A 25,461-nucleotide genomic window follows, 5' to 3' on the forward strand; every position below is an offset into this window, starting at 1 on the left:
CATTTTAGTCTTGTGCTTTTCCAGCTTCACCTGAGGCACACTCAGAGACACACAATGGGCAAGAGGGCCAGATGGCTTCCTGGCCATTTCTCTGCCTCAAAGCTCCACTACACTACACTCTCCATGCCACCTCTGACCCCCAGAGTATGTACAGAGGAGAGAGGAAACACAGGAAAATGTCACAGGAGATGTTACGGTGTCACATTGGTAGCCTCTGGAGGTGGCTCTCTCTCCCACAGGCAAGTTTGTGGTTTCCTTAGAGACCTCATCTCCTAGGACCCTCCCATTGCCCCACTGCTGGGTGCAGGCTGTGCCCCCTTGACTGGCCATGGCCAGCACCCTCTTGGCTCCCACTTGCAGAGGTAGACCCCGCTTTGACTCTCTCTCCCTCCGCTCGGGCATAGTTCTACTGGAACAGATCACACTGGCTGATTTCTCCACTGGCCACTCCTCCCAATACCCTCCCCCCCAATCCTGCTGCTGGCAGAACTGCAGAAGGCAGCTCTCTTCTGTGCCATCAGAGCACCTGCAGCCGCCAGGGCCTCCAGCTTCCTCAGGCACCAGTATTTGTGCTCACAGGTCACTCTCCATGAAGTTCTCTGAGAGTGCCCCTTACCTGACCTGTTGTGCATCAGAAGCACACGCCTTCCATGACACACAGCCTTCAACAGCCCATCCTCAGAAGTCCTCTTTCTTCATCAGGCTCTTCTGATCAGTCTGAACACAGGCAGGAAGTGGGAGACAGGCAAAGCCAGCAGGGCTAAAAAAAATCTCTTCTCTCTGTATGTGGTCGGCTCTGCTCATAAGGACTGGGCCCTGTTTTCTGTTATTGTTTTTTGTGTTTGTTTGACTTGGGTCTTGGTGGTGCTTTTATCCCATCCAGAAAATAAGAAAAGAGGAAAAATGGCATTTCAACATAGTGTTGTGTTAGAATCTTCCTCTCCTGGCTCAAAACACATTCAGGTTCTCCACATGTGTATTGTTCTAATAATTCTTAGCGGTAAATAGGCTCACATGCTAATATTATACCCGTTAAGATAACCAAAGCAACGTGAACTAAGGGCCTTGCAGGGGCCACTTAGGGAGTTATCATCTAAGGCTCATTTGAATTATACATTTTCCCACATGATGTTAATAATCTATACCCACAAAATAGCATTGTATTTCCACGTGGTATTACATCCGTATAGCTTATAATAATGCGAACAAGATCAGAAATGGGTTGTCAACCAACGTTGTTCACAGACATGCCAGTTGTAATATTTCTCACTCATTTGTAACTGACACCAGCTGGTGTCATGCTGACCCTTAACACCTAGATGACACTGGCCTGAATCCCTATTCCAGAAGTTCGGTGCCATCCTCAGCGTTTCTCCTGGTTCTCTCTGGCCCCGAGCCCATATACTCACCAAGGTGAGTTCAGTCTGCCATGTGTCCCACACTGTGTGTGCAAGCGACCCCCCGCTGGGCCCAGTGTGGATCTGCAGGTGGATGACTGGTCCTTCCTGGGTCTGTACTAAAGAAACAGCACCCACACAGAGCTCTTGTCCCCAACACATTCCCTGAAGACATGAGGAGACAGAGGAAGTTTTCACCAGAATAAAGTCAACATTCCTGTCCCTGATGTTCTATCAGCTCCTCCAAGACCAGGCACCACTGACCAACCACACCCTTCAGGGCCTACCCCAGGGTTGGCCTGATCCCCAGCACAGCTCAACTCTTTTCTCCCATTTTGCCTCATTCCTTCCTCCTCGATTGCTGCCAGGAACTCTGAGTTCCTCCCATTCTCTCCAGCTCTCCCAGCCCTATGCCCGGACTCAGCCCTGAACTCTTCTTTGCAAATCCAAGTCAAGATGCTGGGCTGAAATTAAGGGACACTTTTTCATTAGTAGCACAACATTTCATGTTTACCCTCTAACACTTCCTTTAAGAGAATCGAACCTCCTTGGGGCACCTGGATGGCTCAGTTGGTTGAATGTCCGACTTCAGCTTGGGTCATGATCTCATGGTTCGTGAGTTCAAGCCCCACATTGAGCTCTGTGCTGGCAGTGCAAAGCCTGCTTCTGATCCTGTCTCTCTCTCTTCCTGCCCCTCTCCTGCTCACCCTTGCTGTCTCTCAAAAATAAGTAAACATTAAAAAAAGAAAAAGCTTCAAAATGAGAATCTAACCTCCTCAAAAAAAAAAAAACTAGATTGATTTTATTTCAAACAGCAATTTGTTTCTTTTTTTTTAATATACTATATTTATTGAAGTAGGTCCAGGGAGTCCTCTATTTGGAAAGACTTTATATTTCAGTTGGTTAGATTTATGAGACTATTTTAAACCCAGAAAATGAAGATTTCCAATCCATCCCACCCTGACTCCCAGAAATTAACACAAAGTAGTGGAATTTGCTTAACTACTAGATTTTATAGGCATCATTCTCTTTGTCAAGATGCTATGGTTAAAATCAAATGATCCTGAAGTAGCTATGAAGATTTTCAGGCCAGATGTAATAAAAGAAGGAGTAGAAGACAGTAAATTGTCTGTTCCTCCTTACTGCATGGGCATCCAGGTCTCCCTGTCAGCGGATTTGGGCCCTGATGATTGATCCTGCTTCACTCATCATTCCCTATCTCACCCTGTGCCTCTCAGTAGACTTTCTGAACACTTCCTGCTGGGGCATCATCCATCTCTCACAAGCCAGAAACAATTCTTTAGTTTAGTTTTGTTGTGAGTCAGCCTACTCCCCAAAGTCCCCAAATGGGTTTCTTCAAGTTTGTACATTTTAGGTGTCAGTCTTCCCAATAGACACCGAGCTCGTGAATCTGTAACGGTTGTTCCACAGGGCAGATTTGCTTTCCTGAATGGCTCTCAAAGCATTCCTTCTTCCCTTACCAAAAAGAAAAAAAAAGAAAGTCAAATCATGGATAAGCCAACTAGTACACCATTTCTTCTTTCCCTTATTTCTGGTTTCTTCTCCCCTCTGAATCAAGCTTTTATCTCTGCCCTTGAGGATAATGTCCCAAATTAGGCCCAAGTATCTTATTTAAGTCACTTTTAAAATATAAATAATGGAATTGGAACGTAGTTTTACAGGAGGGAGGAGAAGAAGGAAAAGGAGAAGGAGAAGGAGAAGGAAAAGGAGACGGAGGAAGGAAGGAAGGAAGGAAGGAAGGAAGGAAGGAAGGAAGGAAGGAAGATGGAAGGAAGGAAGGAAGGAAGGAAGAAAGGAAGGAAGGAAGGCAGGCAAAAAACCTCATCACACCACAATCCTTTTCTCTACCTCATCACACCACAGTCCTTTTCTCTCCTCCACAAACACCATCTCCATCCGGAAAGCCTTTCCCCATCAGTGATCTATTGCTTTCAGGCCAGCTTTATGTGGAAAACAAGTAATTTAGGGGCACCATAAAAGCTTATTGATTACCGATGGTCCACTCTGTGGTAGGTACTTAGGCAAGGAGAAAGAAGGAAAAATATAAATAATCCCCAAGTTTACTTCTGCAAAAATAAATGGGCCAAATACTAATATGGCACCTTCCCAGCCCAGATCATTTCTTGCACTCATTAAAATTCAAAAGCTGTGGTCCAAGTGTGTCCTGGAGGAAACTTCCCAGAGTCTCACTAATGTATCTCTCTACCCCACCTCTCCACTTCCAGCAAAGGCTCTCCAAGGGAAGAAGAGAAAGAAAGCCAGTGTCTCTCAAACTGGAGCGCATGTCAGAATCACCTAGAAGTTCTGTTAAACCACAGCTCACTGAGTCCCAACCCCACAAGGTCAGGGCCAGCCCGATAACTTGCATTTCTAACATCTTGATGATGCTCATGCTGCTGGTCCAGAGATCACTGAGAACCACTAGTTACAAAGCAGGAAACTATAGTGGTTAAGAACACAGTGTCTGAAAGTCAGACTGCCTGGATCCAAACCCTTGTTCCACCTCGCTCACTGTGTGGTCCTGGGCAATTACTTGTTGGTGCCTTAGTTTCCTCATTTGTAAATGGGAGTTAGGACTATAATCCTACTTCATAGCATTGTCTAAAGAACTGAATACATTTATATGGATAAAGCACTTAGAACAATACCTGGCACATGGTAAAAACCATACACAGATATTAGCTAATATTATAAATTTTTAAACTTAGACGATCGTGTTGTTTGTTCTGTGACCCCAGTCTGGCCCAGAGTAAGCAAATCCACTCTGCTAAATGTCTTGCATGTGAATCCACATTTTCCCCTCAGCTGTTTGCTGTTAGACTGAGACTAGTCAACTAATAACTGGGCCTCAGTTTCTTCACCCATAAAGTGGGAGAGTTAGAGAGTTGGTTTCAAGGTTCCTTTTAACATAAACACAAAGTGATTTCTGCAGCTTACTGGAAGACCTTTGAATGTCCCTGGCTTGTAAACTACATCCAGTCACACCTTCTTTTTAACGTTCAAATGTAAAAAGTGTCTGCATCCTGCACCAGTTAGAGTGGCTGACAGTGTGTGAACTTGCTCTTGTGCTTCTCTTCTTTGTTGGGCGTATCTCCTGCTTCCCCATTTGGTTATAGCCAAAGGGAAAGAAAAGGAGCCAAGCCAGACACAGGCACCTCCCATAATCCTTAGGGCGGCCCTAAAGGGGCAGGTGGCATTGCCCCATTTTCCAGAGGAGGAAACTGAGCTAAGAAAGACAGTAACCTGCCCAGAGTTACCCAGCCGGCAAGCAATGAAGCTGCAATCTGAGCCTTGTTCAGAGGCCCGAGGGAGACACTGAGGGGTGGAGAGGTGGGGGTACAAACAGACACAAATAAGCAAACCAGAATGCCCCCACAGGGACCAGTGAAACAGAGTGGGCATGCTCTTAGCATGGTTGCTAGTTCTCAGCGTCTATTTGACACAGTCATCCCAGATTCAACCATCAACAAGGGCTATCAGTACCTCTCATCTGTGCCCCCAAAACTCCACAGGAGAATGAGGGGTGCCCAGCTGTTCCTCTTCGTAGTTCCTTCCGCACAGCTATTCCCCTGCTGGTGGTCAGAAAGCTCACCACTTCCTCCCCCAACCCTGTGCCCCCAGGGTAATCATTCATCTGTTAAGGCTGGGTCCATCACCACCCCTCCATGGGGTTTCTGGGGCCAGCGCCCTCATCCTGCAGTGACCCTCCCTCAAACCACCACCATCCCCAGCACCCGACATGTTTATACCTCAGCATCTGAGACACTTTAAACAATGCTTTCCTTCCCCTATCTGACCCTTATTATGGGCTAAATTGTGTTCCCTAACACACAATTCACATCTGAAGCCCTAACCCCCAGAGGTAACTAGGGTTAAATGAGGTCATTAGGGTGGGCACTAATCCAGTATGACTGGCGTTCTTTTTTTTTTTTTAATGCTTATTTATTTATTTTGAGGGAGAGATAGAGAAAGAGAGAGAATGCATGCACGAGCATGAGGGGCAAAGAGAGGTGGGAGAGAGATTCCCAAGCTGGCTTTGCGCTGTCAGCATGGAGCCCAACACAGGGGTCAATCTCACAAACCACAGAGATCATGACCTGAGCGGAGATCAAGAGTTAGACATTCAATTGACTGAGCCACCAAGGTGCCCCAGCATGACTGATGTATTTATAAGGAGATCAGGACACAGACACATACAGAGGGAAGACCATGTGAGGACACAGGATAGAGATGGCCATCTACAAGCTAAGGAGAGAGGCCTCAGAAGAAATCAACCCAGCCGACACCTTGATCTCAGCCCTCCAGGCTCCAGACCTTGAGGAACTGAATTTCTGTTGTTTAAGCCACCCAGCTCATGGTATGTGTTACTGCAGCCCCAGCAGATTAATACACCCACCCCAACAAATGTAATAGACACTTTATCCTCTTAGAGATCAGTATTGTTCATCCTGGAAGTTCATGCCTGGACACCCTTGTGCCTGGGGTAGTCCCTGGTTCCTAGGAGGCCCTCGGGAAGTGGATGTTGACTGAATCATTGGATGAATCCATATATACAGTGTCCTGATATTTCATTAATAAAGCCCCATTGTATGCATCAGATATAAGAGACACATGAGATAAACTGAGGCCCCTTACCACTGCCCAGAGCTATGCTTGAAAAACAACAGGCAAAAGGGAGTGGCTGAAAACACACAGGTTTTACTTTTGTTGAATGTGGAGAAAATTTTTTAAAAAGAAGTCCCAGATACCCAGAGGCTCACCTGGTCATGTTATTCTCCTATTGAACATAAGCCTTGGCACAGAACACCAACCCCAGATGTCACTCTGAAACCACAATAAAATGAGACAAAGCAAGGCCAGTTCATAATTTCATCTAAGCACAGACAAAAACAAGGTCACTGTGTCGCCCACAAAAATACTCTTCCCAAAGTTCCCTGTTTGTTTGGACTAAAATGACTGGTCTCCGTAACTAAGAGACACTAAATTTCTGTTAAGCCACCCAGTTTGTGGTGACTGCTACTTTGCCAATTACAGCTTTATGTTGTTTTAGTCTCCCCTCTTCATAAAGATTTACTGAGGTGCCCAAAGAATTTCTCCCACTTTCTGACAGCCCCCAACCTCCAAGCAGTCAATCTATAGAGCCAATCCTGACTTCCTTAGACCCTCCCCCAAATCAGGTAACCAAATCCCCAATCCTACAATAGGTCCTAACACCCTGCTACTGGATCCCCTGGTTGTTCACAGTGATATTCTCACTGCAGTTAGTAATGAACCCCTAATGTGTCCCTGGTGATCTCAGGCTGGAGCCCCTTGACAATGCTGTTCAATTGGGTTTTGTTTGATGGAGTGGGATATACTAACTGCCAAAAATTTAAGAAGGGGTGTCAAAAGGAAGATGAAGTGGAGTCATTAAAGTTTAAGAGGAGAGGTTTGTCAATTTCCAAAAGGAGAGACAGGTTTGGTGCCTCCATGGAGGCACCAAGAAGGTTGCCTCTATGAGGGCAACCCTTTCCTCCACCTCCCAACAAAAACTGCAATAGTGTCAGTACCATTCACTAAACTCTTGAAATTGCGTCTGGGGTTGGGGCAAAAGGGGCTGAATCTTATGATAATTGGCTGAAGAAACTGGCTATCCGCAGATACCTTCAGAGAAGTGAGTGGCCCCAAGAACTATCTATTGGGTTACCAAGACTCCCTCTTCACCAGTCTGCAAACGTCTACAGGGCAGTTTGGTAGTGATAAGAATAATTTCGTCCCCACAGTTTCCTATACCATGTGCTGGCCATGGTGGGTGATCAAGACTGATTAAGGAACTTGGTGACAATGACATTTCTCCAACCACTCCAGGAAACCCTTCAACCTTCCAAGAAAGCTGGTCATGAAACCCACCACTACCCTGCCCTCAGCTGATGGGATTTGCACTGGGCTTCTAGACCCAGGCAGCTAGTGTATAGGCTGGCTAGTGGTTCCTGAAGTGGACCTGAACCAAGGATTTGGGGGACCAGGAATGTCAGTGGAGGATGAAGAGATTCTGCTCCTTTCGGGGGCAGTTTGTATGTAAAATAGATAGAAGACATCACAAGTGAACTAGCTTTTTTTTACTGCTGCTGCAACAAAGTACCACAAAGTTGGGTGACTTAACAGAAATTTAGTGTCTCTTAGTTATAGAGACCAGAAATCTGAGATCAAGGTACTGGTTGGTTCTTCCTGAGGGCTGTGAGGGAAAAATCTGCTCCAGGCCTCTCTCTTGGGCTTGCAGAAAGGTATCCTCACATTCATATGATGTTCTGTCTGTACGTATTTCTCTGTGTCCAAATTTTCCCTTTTTATAAGGACATCAGTCAAACTAGATTAGCACTCACCCTGATGATGTGGGAGGTCATCCAATTTAACTTGACTTCCTCTGTAAAGGCCCTATCTCCAAATAAAGTCATCCTCTGAGCTAATGGAGGTTAGGACTTTGACATAGGAATTTGGGTAGGATACAATATAACCTGTAACAGTGAGTAACTGAGTGAACATTAAAGCAGACAATGAAAGTCAACATCTTGTGGGGCACCTGGGTGGCTCAGTCGGTTGAGCATCCAACTTCAGCTTAGGTCATGATCTCACAGTTTGTGGGTTTGAGCCCCACATTGGGTTTGCTGCTGTCAGCAAAAAGCCTACTTCAGATCCTCTGCCCCCCCCCTCGACTCTCTCTGCCCCTCCCCTGCTCACACACTCTCTCTCAAAAATGAATGAATATTTTTTAAAAAGAAATCATCTTGTACGGTCCCTTTCAAACTATAATATGCACATGCATCATCTGAAGACCTTATTAAATACAGGTTCTGATTCAGTCAATCTTGGGTGGGCCCTAGGATTCTGTATTTTTAAAACAGTTGGCAAGATGGTGCTGATGCCGATGCTGGTGGTCTATGAATCACATTTTGAGAGTGGAGGGAATACAGCCTCTCCCAGGACTATTCTCCTCTTGGAGAGGTCTTGCTAATGTGTGAGTAAGACTGAGCAATTCTCAACAAGGAAGTGTGTTCTGTGAACTCAGGGCAGCAGTTCTCAACCTTCATAGCACATTAGACCCATCCAGGGAGCTTGAACAAAGTCCTCATGGTCCCACTTCCCAGAGATCCAGATTAGTCTGGGATTGGTCTCAGTATTTTTAAGAAGTTCCCCAGGTATTTCTACCACTGCTCTCAGGTATCTTTTCCACAGTTCATATATGAACATTTGTAACAGGTGCACTAGTTCAGTAAGTGACCTTAATTGTGACAATTTCAACCACCAATGTCAATGGTGGGAAAATATCTATGGACAGACAAGTCTTTTGTTCTTCAAATAACAGAATGAGGTCATTTTAGTGCTTTGTGAGATCATCCTTGTCTGAAAGTATAGGGGGCTGAGACATCGGCTGTCGTGTCATTTCCCTTATTTAGAACAGAGAAATTTACTCATTTTCTGAGAATGCATTGAGCTGTGCTCAAGCCAAGAACTAACTCCCACCCTATACAACACCCATAATCCTCAAAGGACAGGAAACAGTCTTTTCCGTTGTTGGTGGTGCTTTAGCAGAAAGAGGATGTCTGGATGGAAGTGGGCCTTCTGCCACCAGTTCCCTAGGGACCGTGACACAGTAGGTTCCTACTGTCCCTGCAATCCTAAGAACAGGTGCTTGAAAATAATCAAATATATCCATGAGACAATTAGCCTATGTAGGCCTGTTAGTGTTGGCAGTGAAGGCAAGAAGCTGAGATCTGGAAAAAGAGGAGAATGGCATTTCAAAGAAGAGGGTTTTTTAAAAATCATACAGAATTTGAAAACATAAGCAAAAATAAAATGTGCCCCTATCAGCCTCTTTATCTAAGTGAACACCAAGTCTTGAACACTACTATTTAGAACTCACATCACACATTGTGCTGTAACTCCCACTGATGACTGTCTCTCCCCTTGACTGTAAGTCCCTTCTTGTAAGGCCCGTGTTATCTGCATCAAAGAATCTCCAGTATCTAGCACAGTGCCTAGCACAAGGCGACATCACAGGAGGGCAGGATGTCTGCAGGGTCGCTGCTCTATTCTAGCACCTGGGGCATAGAGGAGTTCAGCAACTATTTGATGAATGAGTATCTGAGGACTCAAAAGTCAAGTTCTCACTATCCAGAGGCATGCCCTACCCTAGAGCTTTTCAGATTATTTCATTCGTGCAGATCGATGCAACTTTAGCAGGAGAGAGAATGGAAAGGGTGGGAGGTGGTTGCAGTGACGAGGTAGGAATCTTCGACCTTGACCTTCCTTTTTCCCCTGAAGATAGTCTAGATTCCAACAGCCCAGCCACCTAGTTTCCTGCCCACCACTGAGATCTGAGAGTCAGGAATCCAAGCTGCCTTTCTATAGAGTGGTGTTTCTTTATAAGATGACTGAAGTGTCCTTGTTGACAGCTCTTCTGTCTCACATTTCAACTGCTTCCCACGCAGTCCTGCCCTGATGCTCCCAGCTTTGCCTTCAAGTGACCCTGAAAGCTGTCTTGTTCCAAATGAGGACCCAGCGCATTTTTGCCACCGGCAGGCACCCTCGGGCCAGGGACCACACATTCTAAATAAATTCAGAATAGCACAGCTGATATTTTGGAAACTGATTAGTAACCTGATGTTTGCTCGGCTCAGCTCTTAAGTTAAAATCTATTCATATCAATCAGCTAGTAGCTATGGAATATGAACTGGGAACCTGGGACTCTGCTAGGTCAAAAGAAACACAGAGTAGGCCATATCTAAAAGCAGTTTCCCCCTTACCTGGGGAGGCCCGGGTAATGCTGAAGACAGCAGCTAGGTGCTTCACTGTGGGACGCGGATGCTGACAGTAACAGCAGCTGAAGGATCGGGGGATGACGAGGAACAGCGGCAGGTGGAGAAGGTAGGGGTGGGACTTGAACAGGGAAGCGCTGAAAGGGGGAATCGTGGAGTGTGAGGGTGGTGTGGGCACCAAGGCACAGGGACAAGGAAAGATATGCTGTCTCAGGGCACCTCAACGAGACCAGCCTGTCTGGAGGGTGGGTGTGTGGGTCAACAGGGTTACCTAGCTGGGTGAGCCCAGCTGCCAGTGGTTAACTAGCTGGGTGGGGCCAGCTGGCAGGGGACATGCAAAGCCTTGGTGTATGAAGCAAAGCAAGTAATTCAGAGAGATTGGTCAGGAGGCAGCATAGGAGCAACCAGGGGTGGCAGAGACATTAATTAGGAGGAGTAGGGTAGGCTTTAGGAGGTGCTGGCCTGGCCTGGGGTAGCTGGGGTGGGGATGGGAAAGAAAGAACAACTCCAAGGTGAAAATGGAAGGATTTGGTAATAGATCAGATGCAACGGATGGAGAAAAGAGAGGCTTTAGGTAAGAGAGGTAAAAAGATTTGACGCTGCTAGGTTAAAAGTGTAGGGCAAATTCTTGTGTCATAAAAATGAGCTGAAGAGTTATTTTCTTCCTTTTTTTAAAAAAATAGTTTTTTAGGGGCACCTGGGTGGCTCAGTCAGTTGAGCGTCTGACTCTTGATTTAGGCTCAGGTCACGATCTTGCAGTTTGTGGGTTCAAACCCCGCATAGGGCTCTGTGCTGACAGCTCAGACCCTAGAGCCTGCTTCAGATTCTGTGTCTCCCTTTCTCCCTGCCCCTCCCCGGCTCGCACTCTGTCTCCCTCTCTCTCTCAAAAATAAATAAATGTTACAAAAGTAAAAAAAAAAAAAAAAAAAAAAGCTTGGCTGAACCGTATTTTGTGGAAGGTAAATCCTGCAAGCAATAAAATTGGATATTTAGCTGAGGATATTTCTAAGCAATATGTTGAAGAAGTGCTTTGGTTCACTTACAGAAAAACATGCTAGGAGAGAGAAATCGGAAGCAGTGACTCAAATAGACACATTTGTATGGCCATGTTCACAGCAACCAAAGGTGGGAGCAACCCAAATGTCAATGGAGGGATTAATGGAAAAACAAAACGTTGTCTATACATACAAAGGAATATGATCCAGCCTTAAAAAGAAAAGAAATTCTGACACATGCTACATCGTGGATGAATCTTGAAGACATTGTCCTGAGTGGACTAAGCCAAACACAAAGAGAACAATACTGGATAGTTCTATTCATACAAGGTTCCTAAAGTAATCAAATTCATAGAGACAGAAAATAGAAGTGTGGTTGCCAGGGGCTGGGGAAGGAGGGATGGGAAGTTAGTGATCAATAGGTAGAGACTTTCATTTGAAAAGATTAAAAAGTTCTGGTCATACATGGTGGTGATAGTTAAACAACATTGTGAATGTCCTTGATGTCACTGAGCTGTACATGTGAAGAATAGTTAAAATGGTTAAATTTTCTGATACCTATATATTTTAGCACAATTTTTAAGAATAATAAAAAAGGTATATATTTAAATGTTTATTTACTTACTTTGAGAGAGAGAGAGAGCACACCCAAGGGGAGAGGGGTAGCGAGAGGAAGAGAGAGGTTACCAAATTCAGCCAGTTCAGCCAAGTTCTTTACCACTTTATAGTAAGGATTGTCTTTCCTCCAGTTTCCAATGTTGTTCCTCATTCCTGTCTATATTTCTACCAACATTTTGTTCATGGTGACATACATATTCTCTACGATGACAGAGGCTTTCTCTCTAGCTCTTCTCTTTTCTTCCTGATGCCTCACCAGAATCGCCTTTAACACCCATATTTCTACCAACGGTCACATCAGGGAAACCTAGGCTTTTCTGGCATGCACCTTGAAACTCGCCCAGCTCCTCCCCATCACCCAGTTCCAAGGCCATTTCCACGTTGTGGGGGGCTTTTTGCAGAGCACACCAATTCTTGGTACCAAAATCTGTATTAGTCTGTCCCGGCTACCATACAAAATGCCATGGACTGTGTGGCTTAAACAGTAAAAACGTATTTCCTCCCAGTGCTGGAAGCAAGAAGTCTAAGATCAAGGTGTCGGCAAATTAAGCTCCTGGTAAGTGCTCTCTTCCTGGCTTGTAGGGGGCCACTTCTTGCTATGTCCTCACATGGCCTCTTCTCTGTGCATGTGTGGAGAGAGAGCGATCTCTGGCATCTCTTCCTCTTATAGGAACACCAGTTCTGTCAGGTTAGAGCCCTACCCTTATGACCTCATTTGACCTTAATTACCTTCTTAAGTGCCCCATCTTCAAATAACAATGACACTCGGGGTTAGGGCTTCAACATAAGAAACCCTTTCCACAATTCAGTCCATAGCAGTATGTGTCTGTTTTAGGTGACAACATGGAATGAGCACTGGACCTTATTCAGGTCAACTTCTGCTCTCATCCTGGCCCTTCCTTCTTGGAAAGCCATTTAACTACATTAGCTCTCAGTTTTGTGGTCCAGGGAAACATGACCTTTCCCCAGAGTTGTATAAAGGGTTAGATCCAATCGTGAATGCGGAGGCATTTCAGTACCCTGCACACCTAAGGGATTCCTAGTCACAGCCTTCCAGGTTTAACAGTCAAACGACCAAAGCCCATCTCTATCCTCATCCCTGGGGACACACCCCTCATACTAATCTCTTGCCTGCTGGTAAGTGCAGGAATGGTAGCATCCTCTTTTTTGGGTACTTTTTTTTACTGCTTTGGGGGGCACGGTGTTTTAGAACAGAGACCAAGGGTAGCAAATACTGTGTTGCAAAGGAGTCTCAGCACTGTCCAGTTTCAGCATGGCCTGATTGGGTGGTGGGGCCTGCCATGCACAAAGCGGGGAGGGGCACACTCAACCCAGACTACTTGGGGCTTTGGGTGTCAGTCACTGGGCTCTCATTTATAATTCCCCAGGTTCTCAATAACCCTACTTACACTCTCCAGTATGGGGATTTGTTGTTCAAGGTTATGGAACCATAATATCAGAAGGTAGTAAGCTGTTTGATGATTAAACCACAAACTAAGATCCTGTGAATCCTCAGTATTCCCAGAAATGAGCATAGAGCCTACATGAAGTGAATGTTTGATGAGTGAGGTCCTGCATGCATGCACAAAGCATTGCTAAGTTAGTATTGCTAGATTTCATGCCTCAAGCATCATACCTTGAATTACGAAGCAAACAGAAAACTGCCACGTATCATCTCAGACAAGAAAAATACTTAAGAAAATTAAACCAATAAATAGTTACAAGCAGATTTACCTATGTTGACAGGCATCTCACTTCTGTATGCTCTAAGAGTACTTTTGTCACTCTGAGTACTTTTCTCACTTTTGTCACTGTCATTCTATTTTGTCTCTCCCATTAGACAACGAACTCCCTAAGGGCCAGAAGCCCCTCTTAATCTGTGTTGCCAAAGCTGGGCACACAATCTCCCACATCAGTAGGATTGTTTGTGGGACAGAAGACTCAACAGATAAATGAGGAAGGGAGCTATCAAGTTCCCAAAGCTGGAGATGCCAGCCATGACTTCCTTTTCTCATTTCTTTCTCCCATATCCCATCACCTAAGGGTACCAAAGCGGTACCACTTGATTTATTTTGGTCTTTGTGTCTGCAAACGCATACATTAGCTGGCTTTTTAAAAAGAGGTGGCTATTCAAAAGACTGGAATTAGATGTTATTTTGGATGCTCACAGAGCTAATTATGGGATTAGAAAAATGCCCTTACCCTGAACAGGAATTGTGATGCATCTGATTATTTTTAATGTAAAACATGAAGCAAACATAATTCACTGTCATTTTTAATGTCCTGGTACATTTCAGAGACCCACTTAAGATAAATGATTTTCAAATGCCTGATCAGTCTGGTTTGAAAGCCTCTATGGAATTAATGTTCTATAATGTATTCAAATCATTTTAAATCCAGGCCCTGCTTTGATATTTGTTTTTCACTGCCATCAATGATGGAAGTACAAGTTCACATAAATAGGACATTGCCAATGGGATGTGTTCTGCCCCAGCCATTAATTCCAAGGCTCATTTTCTATCACAACCTCGATGAACAGAGAGGTTGCAAGACAAGCCACTGGAAATGTTTATCATGACCCATGAGTAGTGAGGCAGGATAGAGGTGGAGGAGTATAAAATTGTGTGTGTGTGTGTGTGTGTGTGTGTGTGTTCAGCTTCAGATACTTATAGATATATACAGAGGAAAGATTTTGAAATCTGTCAGATATAACAGAGAAGAGTTTTTAAAATAGATACACATGGTTAAAACTCAGAACATGTGAAAAAATGATTTAAAAATTTGGCATTAAAAAGTCAGTCTCCCGCCTCTTACTTAATAGTTCCTGGTATGTCTCTCCAGCATTCCTCTGTGCACATGGGGATATATTTTATTTCCCCCCACCAATAGGATGATTATAAACAAGAAGTGCTAATTGCAGATGACATTTATTAGATATTTACAACATCCTCTAAGTGTTCGTTTAATCCTCAAATTAATTCTAAGAGGTAAGTATTATTGCTACCCCCATTTTATAGATGCAGAAACTGAGGCAGATACAAACTGAATTAAGTAATTTGCCCAAATGAGTGGAGAGATAGGATTTGAACTAGGCAGGGTTGGAGATCCGACCTTCTACCCTCTTTCCACTCAGTCAGAGAGAAAACTCTGCAGAGTTTATGTCCTCTCCAAGGGGATGAACCATTTCAGAATCAAATAAACCATTGCTCCTTAGGTATTAGAAGATAGGCCAATGAGGTCGCTGCACCATGAAGGGTAGAGTAGCAAAGACTGTCCCCAGCCAGAGAGCCATGGTAGGGTCATCACTGCTACAGGTTATCTCCGTGTCTGTGAAGGAGACCCGTGCTGCTTCTGAGGTATGTCTAAGGTTTGGTAGAAATGTAGGTGAACCTGGGCAGTCTTTCTGTCTACTCCAAGATGAAATCCAAGCTCCCTAGAATGTCATGACCTAGCTAGCAGTGAATTTGTCTACCCAGCACTTAGGGAAGCCTCTTACACAGGAGATACTGAATGAATGGATGCCCAGAATGAAGAATGAAACCATTCACTAATCAAAAAAATGATTGACAGCCATTATGGGCCAGATACTGGGCTAGAATGTTGGGAATACAGGGGAGAAAAGGACACATTTCTGCCTCAAGGAGTCTACAATTTAGAGAAGAACACAAAGAACACAAGTAGGCATACAGGATGCCACAACGTGGTGTTACAAATATGATGGTATGTGCTCATGGGGGTACCGAGAATGGCCCCTGTGTCTGCAGGAACCTGTGGGTATACAGGTGGGAAACAAATTTCACCAGACAATTCATCAGAAGGTGTGGGTAGGATTAGGGGAAACAACTGGGGATTGATGTGGTATAATAAAAAAAATTATTGGGGTGCTTGGGTGGCTTAGTCAGTTAAGCATCTAACTCTTGGTTTCTGCTCAGGTCATGATCTCACAGTTCATGAATTCAAGCCCGTGTTGGGCTCTGTGCTGACAGCATGGAGTCTGCTTGACATTCTCTCCCCCTCTCTCTGCCCCTTGCCTCTAAAAATAAATAAATAAACTTAAAAATTTTTATTTGGTCTTTGTCGTCCATTCTTGATACAGAGATTCTAAAATTCTTAGTATTTCCTGAGTGATGGGCATGTCTTTTGTTATTTATAATGAGCCCCTTTTGACCATACCTGAGTTTATGCTAATAAGGCAACTATTGGTGGGCCCTTAGACATCTTTAGGATGGTGCTGGTCCACAGAGGAACCACCACATGACTAGAGGGCTGGAAATTTCAGCCCCACTCTCTGACCTCCTGGGAGAAGAGAGAGCTTGGAGGTTGAGTTCAACCATCAACGGCCAATGATTTAATCAATTGTGTGGAAGTAACAAAACCTCCACAAAAACTGAACAAAAAGGCCCAGGGGACTGTCTGGTGAACATATTGATGCATTGGGAGGGTATTTCACCCCATCTCCATAAGAACAGAAGTGCCTGTACTCAGGACCTCCACAGACCTTGCCCTACACATCTCTTCCATTTGGCTGCTTCTGAGTTATATACTTTATAATAAAACTTTAGTTGTAGGTATAGTACTTTCCTGAGTTCTATCAGTCATTCTAGTAGGTTATCAAACCTGATGGTGTGTTGTGGGAATCCCTGAATTTGTAACCAAGTTGGACAGAAGTATGGGTCACCTGGAGACCTGGGATTTGCAGCTGCCATCTGAAGCGGCAGGGGCGGGGGTGGAGAGGGGCAGTCTTGTGGGGCTGAGCCCCTTAGTCTGTGCTAACTCTGGGTGGTTAGTGTCAGGATTGAGCTGAATTATGGGACATCCAGTTGGTGTCCAAAAAAATGGAGAACTGTTGAAAAGACATAGGGGTGTTAAGGTACCCAGAGTCTGGCAGCAGAGAGAAGCTATTGCCAGCCCGCAGAACTGAAAGGACAAGGAGAAATACCAGTGGAAATCAGGGAGAACAGGAGGCATGCAGAGAGGCGACTTGGGCAGGAGCATTCATCCTGTGTGGGGCTGGAGCTGAAGATTCTGGGAGAGTTAGGGAATTCTCCCACCTATCAGGGAGTACCAGCCAAAGACCCCAGAAGTGGGCAATACACTTAAAAACCAAAATTAAGAAATAAGATGGACAGCATCAGGTCTTGCCTTTGTTTCCACTGAGAAGAACTTACCAGCCTTCCAGAGAAACAGATCAAACTAGACTACATCTGTGCAGCAACTATTGTAAAGAGACATCATTGTATTAATAGCTCAGAAAATAGTTAAGAAAACCTCAGTCGAGTTTACCCACAATGTTGCATTAAAATCCTGAGTTAGAGAACATAACTTTATGATTTCTTAAACAAGATCTAAAAAGCACAAACAACAATAGAAAAGGGTTGACAAATTGGACTACATTAAAATTTAATACTTTCATCTAACGAAAGTCACCATAATAAAGGTAAAACCAATACCAGCAACAAAACAAGCCATAGACCTGGAGAAGATATTAACAATGCTTGGAAATGATAGAAGGTTAGTATCCAGTATATGCAAAAACCCCTCTAAATTATTGTTTGTAAGAATGAACAATTGGGGGGTGGGGTGGGGAGAATGAACAACCCAAATCTTCACCAATAGGGAAATGAATGAATTATTGTAATAACTTTGTACAAGTAATACTAAAATAGCAGTTCAAAATAAATGTACTAGATCTCCAAGTATCAAGCAAGACAAATTTGGAAAATATAGAATTGAATAAAAACATAAGGTGCATAAAACCGTATGAAGTGTCATTTATCTAAAATACAAACATCAGTACATATTGATCATTTGCAAATATACACGTAAAAACATAAAAGCACGGATGGAAAAGATAGACACCAGGATCTGAGGAGGGGATGCTGAGGGGAAGGTAAAGGGCAGGATGGTGGAGGAAGTGAAAGGAATTCCAAAGTATCTCTAAAAACCACAAAGTAGATATGCCCACATTTGTAAAGTCCGGATGGTACATGCTTATACTATTCTCTGTTCTTTTCTACATGTTTGAAATATTTCAGAGAGAGAGAGGCTCTTCCAGGCATCTATCTGGAGCAAACCCACCCTGAGCCCTCCTTGAGCCCCAGCCACCCTGAGCTACGTGCTGGTCCCCAAACAGCCTGGTACACCTATTCTCCTCCCTTGAGATTCAAAGTGGGGATGACCAACATCGATCACTAGCGGCTTCTTGAACATGTGGATCTCAGGTCCCGCCCAGACCCAAAGATTCAGAATCTGCATTTTGACAAGCCCCAGGTAACTCCTAATGTACATTAAAGTCTGAGCCGCCTCCCGGAAACTGCTCCTGCTGCAATCCCTCCTGCCCGCTGTCCCTATTACCAGCCAACTCCTAAAACTCTAATCTGGATGTAGTTAAATGATTGCCTGTTCTAAGGTTTCTTTGAACCCCTGTGTAGGTCAAGAGTTGTTTTCTCAAAACCTGCAGCGTTATTATCATTTGCTAACTGGACTGTGAATTCCTTGTTAGTCTCCCATTATAAGCCTTTAGACAGTCGTCCTTTTCACAATATATGGCATTGGGCATAAATTCAAGGAATGTTCCACGAATCCACAAGACCCACATTTTTAGCCACGACTGGCCATCATTCATGTTAAAACTGTTCATCCAGGGGATGGGAATGTCTAGTTCTAAAGCACTTTAATACATGGAATCAATGTCTTACCACCTTTTTAGGCTCTAAATATAAAATAAATTAAATATGCTTTTAAATTTTCAGCATTTAAGAAAACATGCATGCTTGGGGCGCCTGGGTGGCGCAGTCAGTTAAGCGTCCGACTTCAGCCAGGTCACGATCTCGCGGTCCGTGAGTTCGAGCCCCGCGTCAGGCTCTGGGCTGATGGCTCGGAGCCTGGAGCCTGTTTCCGATTCTGTGTCTCCCTCTCTCTCTGCCCCTCCCCCGTTCATGCTCTGTCTCTCTCTGTCCCAAAAATAAATAAACGCTGAAAAAAAAAAAAAAGAAAACATGCATGCTTAAAATTTTGTAGCAAAGTGCTGTTTTTTTGTTTTGTTTCAGTTTGGTTTTTAATGGCACACCTTAGTCAAGCAGTGTTAAAAATGTCTCTACTTCAGGAACTCTTAATCTTTCCAGAAGTCTGGGCCCCATTTGAAAGCCTGATAAAGATGTGGGTCTTCTCCCCAGGTAAATGCACATAATTTAAGTTTATAATTTCAGTATCTACAAATTCCAAAGAAAGTCTAAAAGGCTGTGCAGGATAGCCTTACCTCTCATTGTTTTAGGGTTTTCCACAGTGTCATGTAAACAAAAATATGTCTGTGGACATTCCCACCATATGATATCTTTGGCAGCAACTTCATTTCTCTTGCTATAAAAGTAATCCCAGCAATCCCGTGAAAAGCATGACCACCTAATAATGTTTGCCATCACCAGCTAATAAAGTGTATTCAATTTGAATTAATTGCACAATTTCCACCTATAAGTCTAGAAAACAAGAAGTCAGCACTAGAATCAATACTTACAGTCAGTCATAGGCAATCACAAAGGAGGGATGTGGGCCTGAGTAAGGAGTGAGTCCTATCTTCAGTTGCCTGGTTCAAACAACATTTTATGAAAAGGCTTTTTCCCCCCTCAAGATACATAAAATGTCCTTGGTAGCAGTCACAAAAGCAGTAGAAATCTTTTATTCTATTTACAAACACCATCTAACAACCACATGGTTTAAGCATTAGAAACATGTAAGGGGAGCCTGGGTGGCTCAGGGCATTAAGCGTCCGCCTTTGGCTCAGGTCATGATCTTGTGGTTCGTGAGTTCGAGCCCTATGTCCACCTCTGTGCTGACAGCTCAGAGCCTGGAGCCTCCTTCAGATTCTGTGTCTCCCTCTCTCTCTGCCCCTCCCCAACTCATACTCTGTCTCCCAAAAAATGAATAAAACATTAAAAAAATTAAAAAAAAAAAAACATGTAATGCCCAAAGGTATCAATAGAAAGGAGGAGCCATCTGTGTAAGATTCCGGTGATGTAAGAAGCCCAGATCCTGAGGTTTAATTCCCCCAGGCTGCCTCAAAGGAATGTCCAATGCCCACCCCTCCCAATGGGTGACCCTCAAGCCCTTCTGAAAAAAACACCACCTTCCAGGAATACTCACTTCTCCTGACATTTAGTCATCAGATCTGTGAGTACATTAGTACAAGAATAGTACTAATATAATAAGGAACATTTGCACTGTTTTCAGCTTTGCAAAGCTCTTTCACTTTGTGTAGGTCTAGAATTTTAATTATGTTGCCAGAAAGAAAGAGGAGTTTCCTTCTCCACAGAAGCCCTGGGCCCCCTGACAAACCCCCAAACAAACCACCAACCTGTGTGGCTCTAAATTAGTGCTGAGTCATGGGAGCCTGGTCTATTTGTTGCCTCGTTTGTGTGCAGCTCTCAGATATTTGTGAAATGATTCCCTGGGGACATAAGTCAGCTCTTCCTAGAATCAGAGTGAGGTCAGAGGTTGATTGAAAAAGACAGAAATTTTGAAAAAGGCAGAAATTTCAAGCAAGGCAGAATTCATGAAAGAGCCTAGCGTTTTCAGAAGAACAGTCTTTCTTTCCGGGACTCATATACTTAAAAATGTGGAGATACAGTGAAACTTCGGATGAGTGACATTTTATTTTGGATTTTGATTTACTTTATTGCATTGATATTCTTAAAATAAGCCATCTCCATCAAAATAACAGAGGTAAACATGGTAGTACTTACTTCTGCCTGTGGCTGTTTAAATTCATTGGCCTAATGGGGGAGTCCCTGCAGTCTCTTGTGGGTGAGGTGGTTTCGCCTTGTGTTATCCATCCATCCACTCACCATTTACTGAGTCCCTACTAAGCACAGGATATGAAGGATGCACCCTTGGGTCTTCAAAGAGCTTGAAGTCTCTGGAGGAACTCAGAGAGAGCCTATTTTAATACATATAAGTTATTTGTTTACAGAGTGATGAAGGAGGAGAATCATTGGTATAAATCCATCATTTCTGCTAAAGGGAAAAATGCCCTGTTGATTGTATGTCAATGGTATTATTATCGATCATAAGATATTCTACACAATTTCAGTTCCCAGGGAGGCAGCACCAAGGATGTATTACGGGGAGTCGGAAAAACTGAGCTCTAGTCCTAGGCTGACCTGTGATGAACTGATTTAAGTCAAAGGATTCCATTTCTCTGGGGCCTCAGTTTCCTCTCCCAGAAAAGGAGGCTTAAGATAGGTGACTAGAGACGCCATTCAGCTTCATTACTTGTTATCCTTTAAAAATCGCATTTTCTTCCTGAGAGAGGGAGAAATTATTATTATTTTTATTGTCTTGGAAGAAAACCAGATGCGGTGCACTAGTAAATACAGTAGCAAGCTCAACCCTGAACAAGCTGCTTCTTCCCGTCTTATATTTTGACCAGCCGCCATTGGTGGCCACCTAGCTCTTGAAACAAATGAAAAGAATGTCCTCCTTGCCCTGGGCATAAGCACAAGTGGATATTTGCAGAGGTACAGAAAGGCCTTACTTAGTGTGTGTTCACACTTGGGTTTACTGCAAAACAGCATCTCTTAGCAACACAGAACTTCAAACAGTGAGGCTGAATTCCAGTGTGGACACTTCCAGAAGGGAGTAAGCAATCGATGTTGAAGGGGAAAATGAGAGACTTCTGATGGAATCCAGAAACCATGGTAACTAGAAGAGGAAGGGGACCCACCTGAATTAGTTTCCCCAGAAGGCTTAAGTAGCTGATTAGCATGTTACCCTGAAGTGACCGAAGATCCCCATCAAACTATTGATAAGGGTTCGTGGTGTTGAAACTTGCCAAACTGCCATCGACAAGATTTCACACCCTGAGGTTTAATTAGGTAGGGGAATGTGAACGGGGCACCCATCACATGTTTACTCCTTTGAAAGGGGAAAAATAAAAAGCGAGGAAGAGAGAACCCAAAGGAACAGGACTTTGTATTCTATCCTTTTATCTTCCCGCTGTTAGAAAGTGAGGCCCATCCGAGTAACCAGTAATAGCAAATATCACACATACCTTTATGTAGAGGACATACATGCAAGGAAGGATTTAAATTCTTCACCAATTCCTCTTGGGGTTCAGACAGTTGTCATTCTCATTAAATGAAAATGTGAAGGATAAACACTGGGCAAAGATCAAAAAGGGGCAGTATTGTAAAGCGGGAACAGAGAAGAAAGAAAGCTCTTTAGCAGCTAGCCACAGCCTGATCTCGAATTGCCTTTTTACCAAGGTGAGGGTGCCTCCCCTGAAAAGCTTTCCTGTGCCTCAGAAGAAAATCATTACTGTCAGAACCACCTTAAGGACAACAAAAGACCTTCTTCCTCCTTATTTTATACTCACAGATCATTTTTAGCCCCAAATGGTATTTCTCAGTTTAATCACTAAACCTGGTTTAAATTGACTTTAGCTACTTTTCTTAAAGTCAAGAGCATTAAAAAAAAAATCACAAGAGAAAATATTCAAGAGGATGTGTTGCAGACTCCAAATGCAATTTCAAGAAAAGAGGGCCAGAAAAGGTTTGAACAATGGCTGCACCTTTTTCCTAAGACTATCGTCCTCTGTTGAAGAGGAGAGAGATTCATAGGTACACATTCAGGCCCGCTCGTTTAAAAATATCTCTTTCTGTATGTAAAAGTCTCACCTGATGCAAGACATTTTTAAATGAATTGGGGGGGGGGGGAAGGCAAAAACAAAAAATAGATTCACAGGTAATAGAGTTTAGATTCTCCTTTTTTGGATCTTTTCTGCAGAAAGTTTCCCGAGGATCTCGGGAGGTATGTTTGGCTCCCTTGATGACTCAAACCAGCTCTGGCTCCAGCCCAGAAGGTGAATCCCTAAGGCCTCTAAAGAAAAGTGAGGGATTGAAGTATTTCACCTGTGCTTCTAGTTAGTTCCATTTGCAACAGCGGGATTTTCTGGGCATCTCATACAATGAAGATGGAGAGGGAGAGACAGAATTTTATACTCCAGAGACTTTTCAGTGGGAGAATATTTCTGAACCTGGAACAAAAGAGAATCAGGCAAATTTATAAGAAGACCTCATTGTCTAGAGTTCTGTTTTGTTCATTGACTGAAGGTTAATGCCGAAATTATCCCCTTGACTAGGTAAACAATTCCTGGAGTGCTTAAAGGGCTCAGAGGTGTCTCCAGGGAGGGCAGTGGGTGACAGTAATGGCCTGAGGATCTATAAGTGGACATTTTCCTGTAGGGAGCACTTTGGGGTTTCCTAAGGTCACTGATGTTAGAACAGAGAGGAAACTGGTCCCAGAAGCAAGGGCACTCACAGGGGCCAAGGAAGCCCACCAAGTGTGACTCTGTGCTGAGAAGATGGAGAGAGAAAGGGGAAGCAGCCCTCTGGCTGGGGATGAGCCCTGTCAGATCTGGACATTCATCCAACCGAATCACAGAGATGAGGGAACCACAAATCCCTGCTTTGTGGAGTTTACTCCTATCAGAGCCAGGGATGGGGGTGGTGTGGGGCTGGAGGGAGGGCGGTTACTGTAGTGAACCAGAGTCCTGAGTTCTGCTGTGAGGTTGAGTCCTGGTTCTGATATGTGCGACCTTGGGCAAGTTACTTGACGTCTTTAAAACTTGCTTTCCGGAGCACCATGGCAGCTTAGTCTGTTAAGCACCCGACTCTTGATTTTGGCTTGGGTCATGATCTCACAGTTCATGGGGCTTGGGATCCAGCCCCGCATTGGGCTCTACGCTGACAGCGTGGAGCCTGCTTGGGATTCTGTCTCTCTCTGCCCCTCCCCCACTTGTGCTGTCTCTCTAAACAAACAAACAAATAAATCTTACTTTCCTCATTCCAAAATGGTGCAAATGGTGCTTCCTTCACAGATGTGAAGGGTACTTTAAGTGAAGTAACACATGTATGGAAAGGTGTCAGAGGACTCAAGAAATGGAAATTATGATCATTATTAAGGTTACTAGGACTGTGTCAGATTTCTGGTTCCTTCAAAGATGCAGAGCAATGTGTTTGCAGCAAGATGAGGCAAGCAGGATGAGGTAAGGCCAGAACATAGCATCAGATCTTACTAGTGGATAAAATCAGGGGCAGGAAACAGAGGCTGCTCCTGGTGCAGGCTGGGTCAGGAGGATGAGACCCTGTCCACAGCATGACGGTTCTCCACTCTTCGTGATGTTTATTTAGCCTGGTAGACAAGATAGAGGACAGGCTTGCCTGCCCCTAGACTGAGGCAACTGGGGATTCAGAACAATACACAAAGGCCTGGGCCAGCAAACATTCACTACCAGGAACTCTGACCACACGCAGCAAACTCCAGCTCTGTGTCTGTCTGACTCTACTGTAGAATTATTTAGCAGAGCTAATGGAATGAAATGTCCACTGGGGATTTCAACCTCTTTTCTCTATTTGATTGATATTGAAATCTGACCTCAGGTTTGTGGTGATGAAGAATCAGATAAACTAAGCATAGCTATCTCAGGTGGTTGGGGTCAACATGAACGCTTCTGATAGCACCTAAGTAATACTGGATGTTTGTATAACTGCTTACATTTGCAAGTGCCCTATGTTCACATTGTCATTTGTTTCTCACAGCAACCCTGTGTGATAGGTGGGTGAGGCGGGTGTTATGATGATTCCCATTCTACAGATGAAGAAACCAAGGGTCACAGAAGTGACTGGACTTGTTCAAGCTCACACAACCATAAGGCTGTGAGGTCTGGACAAATAATCAGGAAGTCTGACTTCAGATGCTGTTTACCCCACATGATCCTATCGAGTGTTTCTTTGGCCTTGAGACTTTTATCCTCATGTACTTAGGCTTTGATGCCTAGAAGTAGACCCTAAAATGGGGCTTCATGTGCAAGGAAAAAAGCAAGGGAACTGGGGCTTTTGTTGTCCCACACTCACCTGTCACAGGTTAAGGGGGAACTAAACTCCCAGGGACTTCCTGCTCTCCTGAAAAATCACCTTCACTGATTCCAGAGCAGTGCTTTGGAAGTAAGTCTAAGTTACAAGCTGATGGAAGTAAAAGCCCTTTAAAGCTGACCTCCTTTTCTCCAACCCCCAGACCTCCAAAAATAGTTAAAAGGGTCCTGAGGGGTCTGACTGAGCAAAGCACTGACATCATCCCCATAGTCACCTTAGCCAGGGGGGCTTTGGAAGTCTTGTATCCCAATCACCTAATGATGGGCCATGTTAATGGTTCTCCCATACTTGCTTTAGATGAAAGATAGGGTTTAACTTGGAGTCCTTGGTGGTTCTGTAGCAGTTCTCTCTAATTTTTTTTCCTGAGTTATCCTGAAAAGGAGGAGGCTTTCCTGACACAGCCTATAACTAACAACACACCTACTTTCTGTCTTAGCTTGGGGACCCACAATAATATCTATATATTTAAAAATCTAGAATTTGCACATAATTTCTAACAGGAACAACAGAAATGGACATTGTTGTTACTCCTTCTGGTAACTGTGCCTGGGAAACTCTACTATTCCACTTTCAATCATCATGGTTCAGACTTGGCTACCGCTACCTCCATGACACGTGACTAAGCCTAGCCAATTAGAGCATCATGGGCTGGGGACCATAGTGATAGGGTAAAAAATAGTACTGCCCCAGCCAATGAGATTGGCTGTGA

At 44.1% G+C, this 25,461-nt stretch overlaps 1 long non-coding RNA gene across 1 annotated transcript in view; it reads right to left on the reverse strand.

The window, feature by feature from the left end:
• The window catches only part of LOC147580802 (uncharacterized), a 103,096-nt gene that overhangs the window by 66,665 nt on the left and 10,970 nt on the right, over positions 1-25,461 (reverse strand). The window contains exon 2 of the long non-coding RNA XR_015251115.1: positions 21,872-22,855. This is a non-coding gene — a long non-coding RNA (uncharacterized LOC147580802). The remainder of the gene's footprint in view (positions 1-21,871; positions 22,856-25,461) is intronic.

This window comes from Puma concolor, chromosome B2, assembly GCF_028749965.1.
Source record: "Puma concolor isolate L17-30 chromosome B2, mPumCon1.1.hap2, whole genome shotgun sequence".
Lineage (NCBI taxonomy): Eukaryota > Metazoa > Chordata > Mammalia > Carnivora > Felidae > Puma > Puma concolor.